The sequence below is a fragment of the Phyllobates terribilis genome, unplaced genomic scaffold (assembly GCF_046119375.1).
Source record: "Phyllobates terribilis strain yellow unplaced genomic scaffold, ASM4611937v1 Scaffold_12__6_contigs__length_324123572, whole genome shotgun sequence".
NCBI lineage: Eukaryota > Metazoa > Chordata > Amphibia > Anura > Dendrobatidae > Phyllobates > Phyllobates terribilis.
The window spans coordinates 54,039,449-54,059,323 of record NW_027362772.1 but is presented as its reverse complement, the minus strand read 5'-3'; the positions used below and the strand labels follow the sequence as shown (position 1 = coordinate 54,059,323).

General features: G+C 41.2%; 1 protein-coding gene across 1 annotated transcript in view; it reads left to right on the top strand.

The window, feature by feature from the left end:
• The first annotated feature begins 1,012 nt into the window (after nucleotides 1-1,012).
• Nucleotides 1,013-19,875, top strand: part of XRCC1 (X-ray repair cross complementing 1) — a 34,094-nt gene continuing 15,231 nt past the window's right edge. Inside the window, exon 1 of the mRNA XM_073655819.1 lies at nucleotides 1,013-1,109. The gene's annotated coding sequence lies outside the window, so the exon portion shown is untranslated. The remainder of the gene's footprint in view (nucleotides 1,110-19,875) is intronic.

Sequence of the window (19,875 nt, the reverse complement as noted above, 5' to 3'; positions counted from 1 at the left end):
GCTTTCCGCATGAGGCTGTAAATAGATGAAATGGTGGTGGTCCTCATCTGTAGTCTGTTTCTCTACCCTCCCTTACACTGTACATGCTTTCCGCATTAGACTGTAAATGGATGAAATGGTGGTCCTCATCTGTAGTCTATTTTCCTACCCTCCCTGAGACTGTATATGCTTTCCGCATGAGGCTGTAAATGGATGAAATGGTGGTGATCCTCATCTGTAGTCTGTTTTCCTACCCTCCCAGAGACGGTACATGCTTTCCGCATGAGACTGTAAATATATGAAATGTTCATGTTCCTTATCTGTAGTCTGTTTTCCTACCCTCCCTGTACAGTCTCAGGGAGGGTAGGAAATAAACTACAGATGAGGACCACCACCATTTCATCCATTTACAGCCTCATGCGGAAAGCATGTACAGTCTCAGGGAGGATAGGAAAACTGACTACAGATGAGGACCACCACCAATTCAAATGATCACAAGTCCCTTAAAAAAAGAAAGTTACAATGAAAAAAAAGTAAAAAAAAAAACTAGATTGAAAAAAATAAATAAAAAAATGTAAAATAAGATTAAAATATTTATATTTGGTATAATATTTATATAATATTGTGTACACTATATCATTGTTATATATAATTTTATATATAATATTATATATATATATATATAATACAGAAGTTGATTGGCATAAAAAAAAGATTGACACATTTGTCATCACCGCGTTCTTAAAAAAACGATTGATAAAAATATAACATTATTTCCCCATTTTTTATTAGCCCCTCCAAAAATGCAATAGGCAGTGATCAAAATGTCACATATGCCCAGAAAGGTAATCATAGAAAGTACATCATCACACATCAGTAGTCGTCAGTACTTACAACGCTCAGGTAGACAGAATAATAAAAAGTTTAAGGTGTACAAAGATGGCCGACAGCATCTAACAGCATTGGTGTACAAAGATGGCTCCCGACAGACTTCCGGTAGTGTGGGAGGAAAAACATGGCCGCGACCGACTTCCGGTGCGCCTTCTCCAGCAGAAAGAGGATCACTTCCGGGGCGGGAGGTTTGGTCGCGGAGTGAGACGAACCGCAAGTGTCCTGAAACCCAGTGTACAGTATGTATTATCTGTGCGGTTATATGTGTGCGTGCTCGGGGTTACCGCACTGTGTGCATGACATGTTACAGGCTCTCCGGCGTTATATCTGATGGCCACAGAATATATTACTCACAATGTTATTACATATGGATGGACATAACATCAGCAGGACTGACACGTCTGAGGGACTCCTCCAGCACAATAATGAGCACAGCTCTGGGGTATACTACAAGATGTACATTACCTCAGAGCTGCACTCACTATTCTGTTGGTGCAGTCACTGCGTACATACATTACATTACTGATCCTGAGTTACATCCTGTATTATACTCCAGAGCTGCACTCACTATTCTGCTGGTGCAGTCACTGTGTACATACATTACATTACTGATCCTGAGTTACATCCTGTATTATACTCCAGAGCTGCACTCACTATTCTGCTGGTGCAGTCACTGTGTACATACATTACATTACTTATCCTGTACTGATCCTAAGTTACCTCCTGTATTATACTCCAGAGCTGTACTCACTATTCTGCTGGTGCAGTCACTGTGTACATACATTACATTACTGATCCTTTACTGATCCTGAGTTACATCCTGTATTATACACCAGAGCTGCACTCACTATTCTGCTGGTGCAGTCACTGTGTACATACATTATATTACTGATCCTGAGTTACATCCTGTATTATACTCCAGAGCTGCACTCACTATTCTGCTGGTGCAGTCGCTGTGTACATACATTACATTACTGATCCTGAGTTACATCCTGTATTATACTCCAGAGCTGCACTCACTATTCTGCTGGTGCAGTCACTGTGTACATACATTACATTACTTATCCTGTACTGATCCTAAGTTACCTCCTGTATTATACTCCAGAGCTGTACTCACTATTCTGCTGGTGCAGTCACTATGTACATACATTACTGATCCTGAGTTACATCCTGTATTATACTCCAGAGCTGCACTCACTATTCTGCTGGTGCTGTCACTGTGTACATACATTACATTACTGATCCTGAGTTACATCCTGTATTATACTCCAGAGCTGCACTCACTATTCAGCTGGTGCAGTCACTGTGTACATACATTACATTACTGATCCTGAGTTACATCCTGTATTATATCCCAGAGCTGCACTCACTATTCTACTGGTGCAGTCACTGTGTACATAGATTACATTACTGATCCTGTACTGATCCTGAGTTACATCCTGTATTATACTCCAGAGCTGCACTCACTATTCTGCTGCTGCATTCACTGTGTACATACATTACATTACTTATCCTGTACTGATCCTGAGTTACATCCTGTATTATACTCCAGAGCTGCACTCACTATTCTGCTGGCGCAGTCACTGTGTACATACATTACATTACTGATCCTGTACTGATCCTGAGTTACATCCTGTATTATACTCCAGAGCTGCACTCACTATTCTGCTGGTGCAGTCACTATGTACATACATTACATTACTGATCCTGAGTTACATCCTGTATTATACTCCAGAGCTGCACTCACTATTCAGCTGGTGCAGTCACTGTGTACATACATTACATTACTGATCCTGAGTTACATCCTGTATTATATCCCAGAGCTGCACTCACTATTCTACTGGTGCAGTCACTGTGTACATAGATTACATTACTGATCCTGTACTGATCTTGAGTTACATCCTGTATTATACTCCAGAGCTGCACTCACTATTCTGCTGCTGCATTCACTGTGTACATACATTACATTACTTATCCTGTACTGATCCTGAGTTACATCCTGTATTATACCCCAGAGCTGCACTCACTATTCTGCTGGTGCAGTCACTGTGTACATACATTACATTACTGATCCTGAGTTACATCCTGTATTATACTCCAGATCTGCACTCACTATTCTGCTGGTGCAGTCACTGTGTACATACATTACATTACTGATCCTGAGTTACAACCTGTATTATACTCCAGAGCTGCACTCACTATTCTGCTGCTGCATTCACTGTGTACATACATTACATTACTGATCCTGTACTGATCCTGAGTTACATCCTGTATTACACTCCAGAGCTGCACTCACTATTCAGTTGGTGAAGTCACTGTGTACATACATTACATTACTGATCCTCAGTTACATCCTGTATTGTACTCCAGAGCTGCACTCACTATTCAGTTGGTGAAGTCACTGTGTACATACATTACATTACTGATCCTGAGTTACATCCTGTATTACACTCCAGAGCTGCACTCACTATTCAGTTGGTGAAGTCACTGTGTACATACATTACATTACTGATCCTGAGTTACATCCTGTATTGTACTCCAGAGCTGCACTCACTATTCTGCTGGTGCAGTCACTGTGTACATACATTACATTACTGATCCTGAGTTACATCCTGAATTATACTCCAGATCTGCAGTCACTATGTACATACATTACATTACTGATCCTGAGTTACATCCTGTATTATACTCCAGAGCTGCACTCACTATTCTGCTGGTGGAGTCACTGTGTACATACATTACATTACTGATCCTGAGTTACATCCTGTATTATACTCCAGAGCTGCACTCACTATTCTGCTGGTGCAGTCACTATGTACATACATTACATTACTGATCCTGAGTTACATCCTGTATTATACTCCAGAGCTGCACTCACTATTCTGCTGGTGCAGTCACTATGTACATACATTATATTACTGATCCTGTACTGATCCCGAGTTACATCCTGTATTATACTCCAGAGCTGCACTCACTATTCTGCTGGTGCAGTCACTGTGTATATACATTATATTACTGATCCTGAGTTACATCCTGTATTATACTCCAGAGCTGCACTCACTATTCTGATGGTGCAGTCACTGTGTATATACATTATATTACTGATCCTGAGTTACATCCTGTATTATACCCCAGAGCTGCACTCACTATTCTGCTGGTGCAGTCACTGTGTACATACATTACATTACTGATCCTGTACTGATCCTGAGTTACATCCTGTATTATACCCCAGAGCTGCACTCACTATTCTGCTGGTGCAGTCACTGTGTACATACATTACATTACTGATCCTGTACTGATCCTGAGTTACATCCTGTATTATACTCCAGAGCTGCACTCACTATTCTGCTGGTGCAGTCACTGTGTACATACATTACTGATCCTGTACTGATCCTGAGTTACATCCTGTATTATACTCCAGAGCTGCACTCACTATTCTGCTGGTGCAGTCACTGTGTACATACATTACATTAATGATCCTGGGTTACATCCTGTATTATACTCCAGAGCTGCACTCACTATTCTGCTGGTGCAGTCACTGTGTACATACATTACATTACTGATCCCGAGTTACATCCTGTATTATACTCCAGAGCTGCACTCACTATTCTGCTGGTGCAGTCACTGTGTATATACATTATATTACTGATCCTGAGTTACATCCTGTATTATACTCGTGAGCTGCACTCACTATTCTGCTGGTGCAGTCACTGTGTACATAGATTACATTACTGATCCTGTACTGATCCTGAGTTACATCCTGTATTATACTCCAGAGCTGCACTCACTATTCTGCTGCTGCAGTCACTGTGTACATACATTACATTACTGATCATGAGTTACATCCTGTATTATACTCCAGAGCTACACTCACTATTCTGCTGGTGCAGTCACTGTGTACATACATTACATTACTGATCCCGAGTTACATCCTGTATTATACTCCAGAGCTGCACTCACTATTCTGCTGCTGCATTCACTGTGTACATACATTACATTACTTATCCTGTACTGATCCTGAGTTACATCCTGTATTATACTCCAGATCTGCACTCACTATTCTGCTGGTGCAGTCACTGTGTACATACATTACATTACTGATCCTGAGTTACATCCTGTATTACACTCCAGAGCTGCACTCACTATTCAGTTGGTGAAGTCACTGTGTACATACATTACATTACTGATCCTGAGTTACATCCTGTATTACACTCCAGAGCTGCACTCACTATTCAGTTGGTGAAGTCACTGTGTACATACATTACATTACTGATCCTGAGTTACATCCTGTATTATACCCAGAGCTGCACTCACTATTCTGCTGGTGCAGTCACTATGTACATACATTACATTACTGATCCTGAGTTACATCCTGTATTATACTCCAGAGCTGCACTCACTATTCTGCTGGTGGAGTCACTGTGTACATACATTACATTACTGATCCTGAGTTACATCCTGTATTATACTCCAGATCTGCACTCACTATTCTGCTGGTGCAGTCACTATGTACATACATTACATTACTGATCCTGAGTTACATCCTGTATTATACTCCAGAGCTGCACTCACTATTCTGCTGGTGCAGTCACTATGTACATACATTACATTACTGATCCTGTACTGATCCCGAGTTACATCCTGTATTATACTCCAGAGCTGCACTCACTATTCTGCTGGTGCAGTCACTGTGTATATACATTATATTACTGATCCTGTACTGATCCCGAGTTACATCCTGTATTATACTCCAGAGCTGCACTCACTATTCTGCTGGTGCAGTCACTGTGTATATACATTATATTACTGATCCTGAGTTACATCCTGTATTATACTCCAGAGCTGCACTCACTATTCTGCTGGTGCAGTCACTGTGTATATACATTATATTACTGATCCTGAGTTACATCCTGTATTATACCCCAGAGCTGCACTCAATATTCTGCTGGTGCAGTCACTGTGTACATACATTACATTACTGATCCTGTACTGATCCTGAGTTACATCCTGTATTATACCCCAGAGCTGCACTCACTATTCTGCTGGTGCAGTCACTGTGTACATGCATTACATTACTGATCCTGTACTGATCCTGAGTTACATCCTGTATTATACTCCAGAGCTGCACTCACTATTCTGCTGGTGCAGTCACTGTGTACATACATTACTGATCCTGTACTGATCCTGAGTTACATCCTGTATTATACTCCAGAGCTGCACTCACTATTCTGCTGGTGCAGTCACTGTCTACATACATTACATTAATGATCCTGGGTTACATCCTGTATTATACGCCAGAGCTGCACTCACTATTCTGCTGGTGCAGTCACTGTGTACATACATTACATTACTGATCCCGAGTTACATCCTGTATTATACTCCAGAGCTGCACTCACTATTCTGCTGGTGCAGTCACTGTGTATATACATTATATTACTGATCCTGAGTTACATCCTGTATTATACTCGTGAGCTGCACTCACTATTCTGCTGGTGCAGTCACTGTGTACATACATTACATTACTGATCCTGAGTTACATCCTGTATTATACTCCAGAGCTGCACTCACTATTCTGCTGCTGCAGTCACTGTGTACATACATTACATTACTGATCATGAGTTACATCCTGTATTATACTCCAGAGCTACACTCACTATTCTGCTGGTGCAGTCACTGTGTGCATACATTACATTACTGATCCTGAGTTACATCCTGTATTATACTCCAGAGCTACACTCACTATTCTGCTGGTGCAGTCACTGTGTACATACATTACATTACTGATCCCGAGTTACATCCTGTATTATACTCCAGAGCTGCACTCACTATTCTGCTGCTGCAGTCACTGTGTACATACATTACATTACTGATCCTGTACTGATCCCGACTTACATCCTGTATTATACTCCAGAGCTACACTCACTATTCTGCTGGTGCAGTCACTGTGTACACACATTACTGATCCTGAGTTACATCCTGTATTATACTCCTGAGCTGCACTCACTATTCTGCTGGTGCAGTCACTGTGTACATACATTACATTACTGATCCTGAGTTACATCCTGTATTATACTCCAGAGCTGCCCTCACTATTCTGCTGGTGCAGTCACTGTGTACATACATTACATTACTGATCCCGAGTTACATCCTGTATTATACTCCAGAGCTACACTCACTATTCTGCTGGTGCAGTCACTGTGTACATACATTACATTACTGATCCTGAGTTACATCCTGTATTATACTCCAGAGCTGCACTCACTATTCTGCTGGTGCATTCACTGTGTACATACATTACATTACTTATCCTGTACTGATCCTGAGTTACATCCTGTATTATACTCCAGAGCTGCACTCACTATTCTGCTGCTGCATTCACTGTGTACATACATAACATTACTTATCCTGTACTGATCCTGAGTTACCTCCTGTATTATACTCCAGAGCTGCACTCACTATTCTGCTGGTGCAGTCACTGTGTACATACATTACTGATCCTGTACTGATCCTGAGTTACATCCTGTATTATACTCCAGAGCTGCACTCACTATTCTGCTGCTGCATTCACTGTGTACATACATAACATTACTTATCCTGTACTGATCCTGAGTTACCTCCTGTATTATACTCCAGAGCTGCACTCACTATTCTGCTGGTGCAGTCACTGTGTACATACATTACTGATCCTGAGTTACATCCTGTATTATACTCCAGAGCTGCACTCACTATTCTGCTGGTGCAGTCACTGTGTACATACATTACATTACTGATCCCGAGTTACATCCTGTATTATACTCCAGAGCTGCACTCACTATTCTGCTGGTGCAGTCACTGTGTATATTATATTACTGATCCTGAGTTACATCCTGTATTATACTCGTGAGCTGCACTCACTATTCTGCTGGTGCAGTCACTGTGTACATACATTACATTACTGATCCTGAGTTACATCCTGTATTATACTCCAGAGCTGCACTCACTATTCTGCTGCTGCAGTCACTGTGTACATACATTACTTTACTGATCCTGAGTTACATCCTGTATTATACTCAGAGCTACACTCACTATTCTGCTGGTGCAGTCACTGTGTACATACATTACATTACTGATCCCGAGTTACATCCTGTATTATACTCCAGAGCTGCACTCACTATTCTGCTGCTGCAGTCACTGTGTACATACATTACATTACTGATCCTGTACTGATCCCGACTTACATCCTGTATTATACTCCAGAGCTACACTCACTATTCTGCTGGTGCAGTCACTGTGTACATACATTACATTACTGATCCTGAGTTACATCCTGTATTATACTCCTGAGCTGCAATCACTATTCTGCTGGTGCAGTCACTGTGTACATACATTACATTACTGATCCTGAGTTACATCCTGTATTATACTCCAGAGCTGCACTCACTATTCTGCTGGTGCAGTCACTGTGTACATACATTACATTACTGATCCCGAGATACATCCTGTATTATACTCCAGAGCTACACTCCCTATTCTGCTGGTGCAGTCACTGTGTACATACATTACATTACTTATCCTGTACTGATCCTGATTTATCTCCTGTATTATACTCCAGAGCTGCACTCACTATTCTGCTGGTGCTGTCACTATGTACAAACATTACATTACTGATCCTGAGTTACATCCTGTATTATACTCCAGAGCTGCACTCACTATTCTGCTGGTGCAGTCACTGTGTACATACATTACATTACTGATCCTGAGTTACATCCTGTATTATACCCCAGAGCTGCACTCAATATTCTACTGGTGCAGTCACTGTGTACATACATTACATTACTGATCCCGAGTTACATCCTGTATTATACTCCAGAGCTGCACTCACTATTCTGCTGGTGCATTCACTGTGTACATACATTACATTACTTATCTTGTACTGATCCTGAGTTACATCCTGTATTATACTCCAGAGCTGCACTCACTATTCTGCTGGTGCATTCACTGTGTACATACATTACATTACTTATCCTGTACTGATCCTGAGTTACATCCTGTATTATACTCCAGAGCTGCACTCACTATTCTGCTGGTACAGTCACTGTGTACATACATTACATTACTGATCCTGTATTGATCCTGAGTTACCTCCTGTATTATACTCCAGAGCTGCACTCCCTATTCTGCTGGTGCAGTCACTGTGTACATACATTACATTACTGATCCTGAGTTACATCCTGTATTATACTCCAGAGCTGCACGCACTATTCTGCTGGTGCAGTCACTGTGTACATACATTACATTACTTATCCTGTACTGATCCTGAGTTACATCCTGTATTATACTCCAGAGCTGCAGTCACTATTCTGCTGGTGCTGTCACTATGTACATACATTACATTACTGATCCTGAGTTACATCCTGTATTATACTCCAGAGCTGCACTCACTATTCTGCTGGTGCAGTCACTGTGTACATACATTACATTACTGATCCTGAGTTACATCCTGTATTATACCCCAGAGCTGCACTCACATTCTACTGGTGCAGTCACTGTGTACATACATTACATTACTGATCCTGTACTGATCCTGAGTTACATCCTGTATTATATTCCAGAGCTGCACTCACTATTCTGCTGGTGCAGTCACTGTGTACATACATTACATTACTGATCCTGAGTTACATCCTGTATTATACTCCAGAGCTGCACTCACTATTCTGCTGCTGCATTCACTGTGTACATACATTACATTACTTATCCTGTACTGATCCTGAGTTACATCCTGTATTATACTCCAGATCTGCACTCACTATTCTGCTGGTGCAGTCACTATGTACATACATTACATTACTGATCCTGAGTTACATCCTGTATTATACTCCAGAGCTGCACTCACTATTCTGCTGCTGCATTCACTGTGTACATACATTACATTACTTATCCTGTACTGATTCTGAGTTACATCCTGTATTATACTCCAGAGCTGCACTCACTATTCTGCTGGTGCAGTCACTGTGTACATACATTACTGATCCTGAGTTACATCCTGTATTATACTCCAGATCTGCACTCACTATTCAGTTGGTGAAGTCACTGTGTACATACTTTACATTACTGATCCTGAGTTACATCCTGTATTGTACTCCAGAGCTACACTCACTATTCTGCTGGTGCAGTCACTGTGTACATACATTACATTACTTATCCTGTACTGATCCTGAGTTACATCCTGTATTATACTCCAGAGCTGCACTCACTATTCTGCTGGTGCAGTCACTGTGTACATACATTACATTACTGATCCTGAATTACATCCTGTATTATACTCGTGAGCTGCACTCACTATTCTGCTGGTGCAGTCACTGTGTACATACATTACATTACTGATCCTGAGTTACATCCTCTATTATACTCCAGAGCTGCACTCACTATTCTGCTGGTGCAGTCACTGTGTACATACATTACATTACTGATCCTGTACTGATCCTGAGTTACATCCTGTATTATACTCCAGAGCTGCACTCACTATTCTGCTGCTGCAGTCACTGTGTACATACATTACATTACTGATCCTGAGTTACATCCTGTATTATACTCCAGAGCTACACTCACTATTCTGCTGGTGCAGTCACTGTGTGCATACATTACATTACTGATCCTGAGTTACATCCTGTATTATACTCCAGAGCTACACTCACTATTCTGCTTGTGCAGTTACTGTGTACATACATTACATTACTGATCCCGAGTTACATCCTGTATTATACTCCAGAGCTGCACTCACTATTCTGCTGCTGTAGTCACTGTGTACATACATTACATTACTGATCCCGAGTTACATCCTGTATTATACTCCAGAGCTGCACTCACTATTCTGCTGGTGCTGTCACTATGTACAAACATTACATTACTGATCCTGAGTTACATCCTGTATTATACTCCAGAGCTGCACTCACTATTCTGCTGGTGCAGTCACTGTGTACATACATTACATTACTGATCCTGAGTTACATCCTGTATTATACCCCAGAGCTGCACTCAATATTCTACTGGTGCAGTCACTGTGTACATACATTACATTACTGATCCCGAGTTACATCCTGTATTATACTCCAGAGCTGCACTCACTATTCTGCTGGTGCATTCACTGTGTACATACATTACATTACTTATCTTGTACTGATCCTGAGTTACATCCTGTATTATACTCCAGAGCTGCACTCACTATTCTGCTGGTGCATTCACTGTGTACATACATTACATTACTTATCCTGTACTGATCCTGAGTTACATCCTGTATTATACTCCAGAGCTGCACTCACTATTCTGCTGGTACAGTCACTGTGTACATACATTACATTACTGATCCTGTATTGATCCTGAGTTACCTCCTGTATTATACTCCAGAGCTGCACTCCCTATTCTGCTGGTGCAGTCACTGTGTACATACATTACATTACTGATCCTGAGTTACATCCTGTATTATACTCCAGAGCTGCACGCACTATTCTGCTGGTGCAGTCACTGTGTACATACATTACATTACTGATCCTGAGTTACATCCTGTATTATACTCCAGAGCTGCACTCACTATTCTGCTGGTGCAGTCACTGTGTACATACATTACATTACTTATCCTGTACTGATCCTGAGTTACATCCTGTATTATACTCCAGAGCTGCACTCACTATTCTGCTGGTGCTGTCACTATGTACATACATTACTGATCCTGAGTTACATCCTGTATTATACTCCAGAGCTGCACTCACTATTCTGCTGGTGCAGTCACTGTGTACATACATTACATTACTGATCCTGAGTTACATCCTGTATTATACCCCAGAGCTGCACTCACATTCTACTGGTGCAGTCACTGTGTACATACATTACATTACTGATCCTGTACTGATCCTGAGTTACATCCTGTATTATACTCCAGAGCTGCACTCACTATTCTGCTGCTGCATTCACTGTGTACATACATTACATTACTGATCCTGAGTTACATCCTGTATTATACCCCAGAGCTGCACTCACATTCTACTGGTGCAGTCACTGTGTACATACATTACATTACTTATCCTGTACTGATCCTGAGTTACATCCTGTATTATACTCCAGATCTGCACTCACTATTCTGCTGGTGCAGTCACTATGTACATACATTACATTACTGATCCTGAGTTACATCCTGTATTATACTCCAGAGCTGCACTCACTATTCTGCTGCTGCATTCACTGTGTACATACATTACATTACTTATCCTGTACTGATTCTGAGTTACATCCTGTATTATACTCCAGAGCTGCACTCACTATTCTGCTGGTGCAGTCACTGTGTACATACATTACTGATCCTGAGTTACATCCTGTATTATACTCCAGATCTGCACTCACTATTCAGTTGGTGAAGTCACTGTGTACATACTTTACATTACTGATCCTGAGTTACATCCTGTATTGTACTCCAGAGCTACACTCACTATTCTGCTGGTGCAGTCACTGTGTACATACATTACATTACTTATCCTGTACTGATCCTGAGTTACATCCTGTATTATACTCCAGAGCTGCACTCACTATTCTGCTGGTGCAGTCACTGTGTACATACATTACATTACTGATCCTGAATTACATCCTGTATTATACTCGTGAGCTGCACTCACTATTCTGCTGGTGCAGTCACTGTGTACATACATTACATTACTGATCCTGTACTGATCCTGAGTTACATCCTGTATTATACTCCAGAGCTGCACTCACTATTCTGCTGCTGCAGTCACTGTGTACATACATTACATTACTGATCCTGAGTTACATCCTGTATTATACTCCAGAGCTACACTCACTATTCTGCTGGTGCAGTCACTGTGTGCATACATTACATTACTGATCCTGAGTTACATCCTGTATTATACTCCAGAGCTACACTCACTATTCTGCTTGTGCAGTTACTGTGTACATACATTACATTACTGATCCCGAGTTACATCCTGTATTATACTCCAGAGCTGCACTCACTATTCTGCTGCTGCAGTCACTGTGTACATACATTACATTACTGATCCAGAGTTACATCCTGTATTATACTCCAGAGCTGCACTCACTATTCTGCTGCTGCAGTCACTGTGTACATACATTACATTACTGATCCTGACTTACATCCTGTATTATACTCCAGAGCTACACTCACTATTCTGCTGGTGCAGTCACTGTGTACATACATTACATTACTGATCCTGAGTTACATCCTGTATTATACTCCTGAGCTGCAATCACTATTCTGCTGGTGCAGTCACTGTGTACATACATTACATTACTGATCCTGAGTTACATCCTGTATTATACTCCAGAGCTGCACTCACTATTCTGCTGGTGCAGTCACTGTGTACATACATTACATTACTGATCCCAAGTTACATCCTGTATTATACTCCAGAGCTACACTCCCTATTCTGCTGGTGCAGTCACTGTGTACATACATTACATTACTTATCCTGTACTGATCCTGAGTTACATCCTGTATTATACTCCAGAGCTGCACTCACTATTCTGCTGCTGCATTCACTGTGTACATACATTACATTACTTATCCTGTACTGATTCTGAGTTACATCCTGTATTATACTCCAGAGCTGCACTCACTATTCTGCTGGTGCAGTCACTGTGTACATACATTACTGATCCTGAGTTACATCCTGTATTATACTCCAGATCTGCACTCACTATTCAGTTGGTGAAGTCACTGTGTACATACTTTACATTACTGATCCTGAGTTACATCCTGTATTGTACTCCAGAGCTACACTCACTATTCTGCTGGTGCAGTCACTGTGTACATACATTACATTACTTATCCTGTACTGATCCTGAGTTACATCCTGTATTATACTCCAGAGCTGCACTCACTATTCTGCTGGTGCAGTCACTGTGTACATACATTACATTACTGATCCTGAATTACATCCTGTATTATACTCGTGAGCTGCACTCACTATTCTGCTGGTGCAGTCACTGTGTACATACATTACATTACTGATCCTGTACTGATCCTGAGTTACATCCTGTATTATACTCCAGAGCTGCACTCACTATTCTGCTGCTGCAGTCACTGTGTACATACATTACATTACTGATCCTGAGTTACATCCTGTATTATACTCCAGAGCTACACTCACTATTCTGCTGGTGCAGTCACTGTGTGCATACATTACATTACTGATCCTGAGTTACATCCTGTATTATACTCCAGAGCTACACTCACTATTCTGCTTGTGCAGTTACTGTGTACATACATTACATTACTGATCCCGAGTTACATCCTGTATTATACTCCAGAGCTGCACTCACTATTCTGCTGCTGCAGTCACTGTGTACATACATTACATTACTGATCCAGAGTTACATCCTGTATTATACTCCAGAGCTGCACTCACTATTCTGCTGCTGCAGTCACTGTGTACATACATTACATTACTGATCCTGACTTACATCCTGTATTATACTCCAGAGCTACACTCACTATTCTGCTGGTGCAGTCACTGTGTACATACATTACATTACTGATCCTGAGTTACATCCTGTATTATACTCCTGAGCTGCAATCACTATTCTGCTGGTGCAGTCACTGTGTACATACATTACATTACTGATCCTGAGTTACATCCTGTATTATACTCCAGAGCTGCACTCACTATTCTGCTGGTGCTGTCACTATGTACAAACATTACATTACTGATCCTGAGTTACATCCTGTATTATACTCCAGAGCTGCACTCACTATTCTGCTGGTGCAGTCACTGTGTACATACATTACATTACTGATCCTGAGTTACATCCTGTATTATACCCCAGAGCTGCACTCACTATTCTACTGGTGCAGTCACTGTGTACATACATTACATTACTGATCCCGAGTTACATCCTGTATTATACTCCAGAGCTACACTCACTATTCTGCTGGTGCAGTCACTGTGTACATACATTACATTACTGATCCTGAGTTACATCCTGTATTATACTCCAGAGCTGCACTCACTATTCTGCTGGTGCATTCACTGTGTACATACATTACATTACTTATCTTGTACTGATCCTGAGTTACATCCTGTATTATACTCCAGAGCTGCACTCACTATTCTGCTGCTGCATTCACTGTGTACATACATTACATTACTTATCCTGTACTGATCCTGAGTTACCTCCTGTATTATACTCCAGAGCTGCACTCACTATTCTGCTGGTGCTGTCACTATGTACATACATTACATTACTGATCCTGAGTTACATCCTGTATTATACTCCAGAGCTGCACTCACTATTCTGCTGGTGCAGTCACTGTGTATATACATTACACACTGTGTATATACATTACATTTCTGATCCTGAGTTACATCCTGTATTATACTCCAGAGCTGCACTCACTATTCTGCTGGTGCAGTCACTGTGTACATACATTACATTACTGATCCTGAGTTACATCCTGTATTATACTCCAGAGCTGCACTCACTATTCTGCTGCTGCATTCACTGTGTACATACATTACATTACTTATCCTGTACTGATCCTGAGTTACATCCTGTATTATACTCCAGAGCTGCACTCACTATTCTGCTGGTGCAGTCACTGTGTACATACATTACATTACTGATCCTGAGTTACATCCTGTATTATACTCCAGAGCTGCACTCACTATTCTGCTGGTGCAGTCACTGTGTACATACATTACATTACTGATCCTGAGTTACATCCTGTATTATACTCCAGAGCTGCACTCACTATTCTGCTGCTGCATTCACTGTGTACATACATTACATTACTGATCCTGAGTTACATCCTGTATTATACTCCAGAGCTGCACTCACTATTCTGCTGGTGCAGTCACTATGTACATACATTACATTACTGATCCTGTACTGATCCTGAGTTACATCCTGTATTATACTCCAGAGCTGCACTCACTATTCTGCTGGTGCATTCACTGTGTACATACATTACATTACTTATCCTGTACTGATCCTGAGTTACATCCTGTATTATACTCCAGAGCTGCACTCACTATTCTGCTGGTGCAGTCACTATGTACATACATTACATTACTGATCCTGAGTTACATCCTGTATTATACTCCAGAGCTGCACTCACTATCCTGCTGCTGCATTCACTGTGTACATACATTACATTACTTATCCTGTACTGATTCTGAGTTACATCCTGTATTATACTCCAGAGCTGCACTCACTATTCTGCTGGTGCAGTCACTGTGTACATACATTACATTACTGATCCTGAGTTACATCCTGTATTATACTCCAGATCTGCACTCACTATTCTGCTGGTGCAGTCACTGTGTACATACATTACATTACTGATTCTGAGTTACATCCTGTATTATACTCCAGAGCTGCACTCACTATTCAGTTGGTGAAGTCACTGTGTACATACATTACATTACTGATCCTGAGTTACATCCTGTATTATATCCCAGAGCTGCACTCACTATTCTGCTGGTGCAGTCACTGTGTACATACATTACATTACTGATCCTGAGTTACATCCTGTATTATACTCCAGAGCTGCACTCACTATTCTGCTGGTGCAGTCACTGTGTACATACATTACATTACTGATCCTGAGTTACATCCTGTATTGTACTCCAGAGCCGCACTCACTATTCTGCTGGTGCAGTCACTATGTACATACATTACATTACTGATCCTGAGTTACATCCTGTATTATACTCAAGAGCTGCACTCACTATTCTGCTGGTGCAGTCACTGTGTACATACATTACATTACTGATCCTGTACTGATCCTGAGTTACATCCTGTATTATACTCCAGAGCTGCACTCACTATTCTGCTGGTGCAGTCATTGTGTACATACATTACATTACTGATCCTGTACTGATCCTGAGTTACATCCTGTATTATACTCCAGAGCTGCACTCACTATTCTGCTGGTGTAATCACTCTGTACATACATTACATTACTGGTCCTGTACTGATCCTGAGTTACATCCTGTATTATACTCCAGAGCTGCACTCACTATTCTGCTGGTGCAGTCACTGTACATGCATTACATTACTGATCCTGAGTTACATCCTGTATTATACCCCAGAGCTGCACTCACTATTCTGCTGGTGCATTCACTGTGTACATACATTACATTACTGATCCTGAGTTACATCCTGTATTATACTCCAGAGCTGCACTCACTATTCTGCTGGTGCAGTCACTGTGTACATACATTACATTACTGAACCGGAGTTACATCCTGTATTATACTCCAGAGCTGCACTCACTATTCTGCTGGTGCAGTCACTGTGTGCATACATTACATTACTGATCCTGAGTTACATCCTGTATTATACTCCAGAGCTACACTCACTATTCTGCTTGTGCAGTTACTGTGTACATACATTACATTACTGATCCCGAGTTACATCCTGTATTATACTCCAGAGCTGCACTCACTATTCTGCTGCTGCAGTCACTGTGTACATACATTACATTACTGATCCTGAGTTACATCCTGTATTATATTCCAGAGCTGCACTCACTATTCTGCTGGTGCAGTCACTGTGTACATACATTACATTACTGATCCTGAGTTACATCCTGTATTATACTCCAGAGCTGCACTCACTATTCTGCTGCTGCATTCACTGTGTACATACATTACATTACTTATCCTGTACTGATCCTGAGTTACATCCTGTATTATACTCCAGATCTGCACTCACTATTCTGCTGGTGCAGTCACTATGTACATACATTACATTACTGATCCTGAGTTACATCCTGTATTATACTCCAGAGCTGCACTCACTATTCTGCTGCTGCATTCACTGTGTACATACATTACATTACTTATCCTGTACTGATTCTGAGTTACATCCTGTATTATACTCCAGAGCTGCACTCACTATTCTGCTGGTGCAGTCACTGTGTACATACATTACTGATCCTGAGTTACATCCTGTATTATACTCCAGATCTGCACTCACTATTCAGTTGGTGAAGTCACTGTGTACATACTTTACATTACTGATCCTGAGTTACATCCTGTATTGTACTCCAGAGCTACACTCACTATTCTGCTGGTGCAGTCACTGTGTACATACATTACATTACTTATCCTGTACTGATCCTGAGTTACATCCTGTATTATACTCCAGAGCTGCACTCACTATTCTGCTGGTGCAGTCACTGTGTACATACATTACATTACTGATCCGGAATTACATCCTGTATTATACTCGTGAGCTGCACTCACTATTCTGCTGGTGCAGTCACTGTGTACATACATTACATTACTGATCCTGAGTTACATCCTCTATTATACTCCAGAGCTGCACTCACTATTCTGCTGGTGCAGTCACTGTGTACATACATTACATTACTGATCCTGTACTGATCCTGAGTTACATCCTGTATTATACTCCAGAGCTGCACTCACTATTCTGCTGCTGCAGTCACTGTGTACATACATTACATTACTGATCCTGAGTTACATCCTGTATTATACTCCAGAGCTACACTCACTATTCTGCTGGTGCAGTCACTGTGTGCATACATTACATTACTGATCCTGAGTTACATCCTGTATTATACTCCAGAGCTACACTCACTATTCTGCTTGTGCAGTTACTGTGTACATACATTACATTACTGATCCCGAGTTACATCCTGTATTATACTCCAGAGCTGCACTCACTATTCTGCTGCTGCAGTCACTGTGTACATACATTACATTACTGATCCCGAGTTACATCCTGTATTATACTCCAGAGCTGCACTCACTATTCTGCTGGTGCTGTCACTATGTACAAACATTACATTACTGATCCTGAGTTACATCCTGTATTATACTCCAGAGCTGCACTCACTATTCTGCTGGTGCAGTCACTGTGTACATACATTACATTACTGATCCTGAGTTACATCCTGTATTATACCCCAGAGCTGCACTCAATATTCTACTGGTGCAGTCACTGTGTACATACATTACATTACTGATCCCGAGTTACATCCTGTATTATACTCCAGAGCTGCACTCACTATTCTGCTGGTGCATTCACTGTGTACATACATTACATTACTTATCTTGTACTGATCCTGAGTTACATCCTGTATTATACTCCAGAGCTGCACTCACTATTCTGCTGGTGCATTCACTGTGTACATACATTACATTACTTATCCTGTACTGATCCTGAGTTACATCCTGTATTATACTCCAGAGCTGCACTCACTATTCTGCTGGTACAGTCACTGTGTACATACATTACATTACTGATCCTGTATTGATCCTGAGTTACCTCCTGTATTATACTCCAGAGCTGCACTCCCTATTCTGCTGGTGCAGTCACTGTGTACATACATTACATTACTGATCCTGAGTTACATCCTGTATTATACTCCAGAGCTGCACGCACTATTCTGCTGGTGCAGTCACTGTGTACATACATTACATTACTGATCCTGAGTTACATCCTGTATTATACTCCAGAGCTGCACTCACTATTCTGCTGGTGCAGTCACTGTGTACATACATTACATTACTTATCCTGTACTGATCCTGAGTTACATCCTGTATTATACTCCAGAGCTGCACTCACTATTCTGCTGGTGCTGTCACTATGTACATACATTACTGATCCTGAGTTACATCCTGTATTATACTCCAGAGCTGCACTCACTATTCTGCTGGTGCAGTCACTGTGTACATACATTACATTACTGATCCTGAGTTACATCCTGTATTATACCCCAGAGCTGCACTCACATTCTACTGGTGCAGTCACTGTGTACATACATTACATTACTGATCCTGTACTGATCCTGAGTTACATCCTGTATTATACTCCAGAGCTGCACTCACTATTCTGCTGCTGCATTCACTGTGTACATACATTACATTACTGATCCTGAGTTACATCCTGTATTATACCCCAGAGCTGCACTCACATTCTACTGGTGCAGTCACTGTGTACATACATTACATTACTTATCCTGTACTGATC